The 5,247-nt window shown below is 53.2% G+C and overlaps 1 pseudogene; it reads right to left on the bottom strand.

Moving 5' to 3' along the window:
* Positions 1–3,657: 3,657 nt before the first annotated feature.
* Positions 3,658–4,658, bottom strand: LOC118675817 (annotated as a pseudogene).
* Between the last annotated feature and the right edge of the window lie 589 nt (positions 4,659–5,247).

Here is a 5,247-nt window from a genome sequence, read left to right as displayed (position 1 = left end):
ATCCATGGTCATCCCCTCAGAGTCCTTGGGTCTTCCATGTGCCATAAAATTGCAGTCTTCTGGAGTAACCTAAAGTAAAATGCTACCATGAAAGTACAAAATATAGCACATACTGATGCAAGTTCCCATACTATTAGCTACACATTGGCCGGGGCCTGAGGGCTGGCGGCTCTGTAGTCTCAGAGGTGGCCTGTGTCATCTCAACTCAGCCCTCCTCGCTCATCTGACCTCTCTGAGCCAGTGCCCTTTCTGGTCCCACTCAGAGTGAGGACCCCTTCATGGTCTGGGAAGGTGTGGTCCCATCTACTCAGAGGGCTGAGAGGCCGGCCATGCCCATCCCAACCGTAGGGCGTGACTGGTCACAACCGTGGAGGGCTGTCCTGACTCCGGCCAATAAGCTCCTCGGCCCCTCGAGGGGTCGGAATACAATTATGTTCTGCAGCCCCCACCCAGTCGGGGAAAGTGTGGGCCTCTTGGTGGGGGGTGGTGTCAGCCCAGGCGGGGCAGGCTTTTCTGGGCCATGTGGGCAGGCTGTCCCCCGGTGGGACAGCCCTGTGCTTTGCTGGGGCCTCAGGACGGTCAGCCACACGGCCTGCGTGTGCACCAGACTCTAGGCTGCAGCCACGTCCTCTGAGTGTAGACTCAGCTCCCACAGCCCCCTGGCGCCACGCGAGCCTCCAGTCAGAGTCTTGGCCCCACAGCCCCCTCGTGCCACGCCAGCTTTGTTTAACGGTTCAGAAACCTGCCGTGGGCCTGAGAAACCTTCCTGGCTCACTCAGGCTAATTAGCGCAGCGGCTGCCCTGGGAACCCATTTTCAGGCCTCAGAGAACCTCTGACCGGCTCTCTAAGTTTGCACAGGGTCCCTGGGACTGTCTTGCTCGGAGGCTGCGTGCACCCAGGTTCTTCCGTTGGAGGTCCAGGATTTCCGCGGAGACAGATGCATTTCTGACCTCAGAGACGGAGGAGGGTACAAACCCCCTCCCTCCGGGATCACCAGCCTGGATGAGAAGGGAGGGTCTCTCCCTGCCTCCACGACCCCTGAGACCCAACCAGGGGCGTGAGAGGGCTCCCTGCTCTCTCCGTTCCCGGGCCTCTGCACACATCTTGGCGGTTCGCTCGTTCATTCCCTCACTTATTTATTCAACAACTATTGTTAAGCAACCTTCTGCCCGGCCCAGCCGCTGCTGGGGACGTGGTGTGTGCCCTGAACCCTGTTCTGCCAGGGGCCACAGGGCACAGGCCAGGGAGCCAATGGATGCCAGGCAGCCCAGCGGAGCAAGGCGGGCCAGGGGCGAGGTGGTGAGGCCGAGGCTGTGTGCCCTAGTGTTCAGGGAAGGCCTGAGTGGAGCCTGGGTGAAGCAGGGAGAGTCCCATGAATACCTGGGAGAGGAACATTCCAGAAGAGGGGAGAGGAGGCGCACAAAGCCCATCTGGGAATGAGCTCAGCCCATCTGAGGAGCAAGGAGGCTGATGGGGCAGGACTTTGGCCGGGAGCCCCATTAGGCAGTAAAATTCTCCAGTATCAGAAACTGCCCTATTCTGGGAGCTCTCCCTGATGAAGTGTGCCCTGCAGCTGTGGGCGCTGGGCGTGGGGGACACATGGGAATTGCCGAGAGCAGCAATTCTCAATCGGGGAATTTTGCTCCCCTCAGGCATGTGGCAATGACTGGAGATGTGTGTGTGTGTGTGTGTGTGTGTGTGTGTGTGTGTGTGCACGCACGCACTTCTGGCCTCTAGTGGGTAGAGGCCAGGGATCCTGCTAAACACCCTACAACACAGAACTCAGTCCTCAACAAAGAACTAGTTGACCCCCGGGGTCAGTTGTGCTGAGGTCGGGACCCCTGTTTGGGGTCTCAGCACCTGGGAAGCTGGGCGCTGTGACTGGCGGTCTCGGTCCCGTGCTCAGGAGGACCTGTGGGCGGGCGTGGGGGACATATGGGAAGAGGGGAAGCTGCTGTCAAGGGGAGCATTTGCATGGCCCACAGGTGAGAGCCAGCCATGGAGGAGGGGGCAGAGCAGGCCCTGCAACCCACAGCTCCTCCCGCTAATTATGAGGACTCTTCCTTACTCTGACCCTCTCAACCGGTACTGCATCTTGTTTTTTTAAAGTATCATTTTTGATTGTTGTCACCCACTAAGGTCTGCATATGCCCACCGGTGCAAGTTGCCAGAGGTGCCCATGAGCAAATGAAACAACAGTAGGTATTAAAATCCCTGATAAATAAGTGGTGCTAGAAAAAAAGAAAAACAAAATTATTAGTTGTGTTAATGGAAATGAACAACCTTTTAAAAAAATATATTTTTATTGACTTCAGAGAGGAAGGGAGAAGGGGAGAGAGAGAGAGACATCAATGATGAGAGAGAGTCATTGATTGGCTGCCTCCCGCATGCCCCACACTGGGGATTGAGCCCGCCACCCAAACATGTGCCTTGACCAGGAGTCCAAGTGGTGACTTCTTGGTTCATTGCCGGGAGCCGGTCCATGCTTGCTGTTTCAAGGGACCTGGCATATATGGCATACTGTTCTTAAAATGTTTGCTCACCTTCTTGGCACTATGTGTTTTAACCAAGGTCACCTCTCTGAGAAAGGTTGTTTCCCCAGGTAGGGATTTTTTCCCTGAAGTTAGGGAGGGGATGAAACTCCTTAACTAAGTGCCAGGTGGGTAATTAATCACTTTAACTACGAACAATCATGCTTAAGCTACATAATCTTTACTCCCTGGAATGGAGATAAGAAACACCCTAACCTTTGTAATAGAAATTGACAGGATTAAAATCAACTGGTATAAATACGGATGTAACAAGACAATAAACAACAGAACCTCTCTGGAGATCCAGACCAGAACTTGGCTGGAGATCCTGGCTGGAGATCCTGGCTAGGCTGCTGATCAACTGAACGCTGTCTCCGTGTCATTCCTTCTTCGCCGACTCCGTCCACACCTTTGGGGACCCCTGAACCCGCTGGGGTTGGACCCCAGCAGTTCATGAGTTGATGCTCAACCACTGAGCCACACCAGCCAGGCTTAAAAGGAGGACCTTTTTTTGGTGTTTCAAGAGAGTTACTGCAGCTTGGTTTGACATTTGTACTGTTTCTATCATTAGTAAAGTTATGGCTTCTTGTGGGAAAAAAAAAAAAATATATATATATATATATATATATATATATATATATATATATATATGCATCCTTGAAGCCCAAATGGATCCATTGCTCAGGAGAGAGATAAAGACAAGTGGCCTTGAAGACCAAATGGGCCCATCACTCAGAAAGAAGGTCAAGGACAGGCCCTGTGTGAAAGGAGGTAGCGTCTTGGGGCTGATCTTTACAGCATTTCGGTGCTAATTTTACAAGGACCAGAAAGCAGACTGGGAACTCATGTAGCTGTTACGTGTAGTTTTTAGTTTTTTCCTCCCACCTTCTAAGCCTGTATGCACAGCTAGCTTGGGAGGAGGTGTCAGGGAGATTTTTTCAAGGAGTTAGGCCTGTCGCCCTCTCTGATCGCCGGCCATGCGGACAATGAAACGCACCACAAAGATTCAACCGTGCTCTATTTATTGTTTCTGCACACTCAGAGCCCCGGCCCTGCGCCCACACCTCCTCTGGTGTCGTCTCTGCCCACCAGGATCCCACCGGCACCAGACCCTTTGTTCCTGTTTCAGAAGAAGAGTTTTTGTTCCTTTTTAAATGGCCGCCGGGGTGAAACTTCGCCTCTTGTAGAAATTGACCCTTGGACTCCTTCAACTCACTTTTCACAAACCAGGTAATTACTCTCTGTGAGGGCAGCCGCCACCTTGCTCGTGGCCCTTGCTTGGTAAACCGATATCCAAATTCAAGGATCCCCGAGTTCTCCGGGAGCATCTGGGCAATGTCCGTCTCTATGGCTGTTCCAACTGCTGTCCCTGGCTGTCCATCTTGGTTTGGGTCAAGGTGTCATTTCCCCTTAGTGCCTCTACGGGGCCGGGATCCGAGTTCCTGTTAGAAAACGGGGTTCTATGTTTGGGCTTTCCTAGGTCTTGTTTCCTTTCAGAGTATCTGCAACAGTGATTGCCCGAGGGCCTTGCTGCGGGCTGCGAGTTACATGCATGATGGTCTCCAGAGCATCTGCCAGTTCCTCGAGGGTCGGAACTGGAGTGTCCTGCTGCGGAGATTGGCTTCCGCCTCTGTGGGGTTGGGTGGTCGCTCAAACACAGGCTTGACCTTTCACCTTTGACCACATGTCTCCCAGGCCCTTGATATGGGATGTTTCTTCACCAAACTCTGCATTACTGAGCACACTGTGCAGAGCTCAGCGTCGGAGCCTCTGGCCAAAGTTTCTCCCGGTTCTGGATCCCGGGTCACGCTTTCTCCTTCGCCGCTTCCTCTGGTGAAGCAGTTTCTCTCCCTTTCTTTTCTCCGGGGAAGGGCAGGGTCTTCCCTGTCTCCCTAGTCCAAAGCCTCCTTGTCCAGGGACATGAGGAGGGAGGCGCTCAGGGTCAGATGGGCTGGTGGCTGCTCCCTGTCTGCTGTTTCTGTTGGAATCCAGCTGGTGGCAGGGCATTCGAGGGGGGCAGGGGGATCTAGGTCATCAGGGACATTTCCCAAGTGTTTCAGTTCCTCTTCGGAGAGTTTGCCAAGAATTCCATCTTCATCAATGTCTGTGTATTTCTCCAACTCTTTTTTTTTTTTTTTATTAATCCCCACCGGAAGATATTTTTTCCATTGATTTTTAGAGAGAGTGGATGGGAGGAAGGGGGGAGAGAGAGACACATCCATTGGTTGCCTCCCATATGAGAGATCAAACCTGCAACCCAGGGAGGTAGGTGCTCTTGACCAGGAATCGAACCTGAGGCCCTTCAGTGCCCAGGCAGGTGCTCTAACCGCTGAGCCACAACGGGAGTGCCATGGTTTCTTACATGCCTTTCTCATGGAGTGAACATTTAAGTGGGCCAGCTTCCTGGGACCTCAGAATACTGTCTGCGTGCCTACCCCGGAGGTGGCAGTGTGAGCCACCAGTCTGTCCCCAGGGAGCAGGGCCCTGAGGTAGCCGGGACAAGAGCAGGGGCAGCACCAGACTCTGCATCTGTTGAGCTGTGGCACTCCACTTTTTTAAATATTCGGGGCTTCTTCCCCCATCCCCCACATTAGCTCATTTCATCTTTGCCCAAGAAGGCTCACATGCTAGCCGCAGGAACTCAGGCAAGGCATTATTCTCAAGCGATTGGACATGTGAGAATAAGGAAAAGAAGTCTGATTCATTCGGCCTGGG

The sequence above is a fragment of the Myotis myotis genome, unplaced genomic scaffold, assembly GCF_014108235.1.
Source record: "Myotis myotis isolate mMyoMyo1 unplaced genomic scaffold, mMyoMyo1.p scaffold_m19_p_2, whole genome shotgun sequence".
NCBI lineage: Eukaryota > Metazoa > Chordata > Mammalia > Chiroptera > Vespertilionidae > Myotis > Myotis myotis.
Note: the sequence above shows the minus strand (reverse complement) of the source record. Positions and strands in the feature narration are given on the sequence as shown.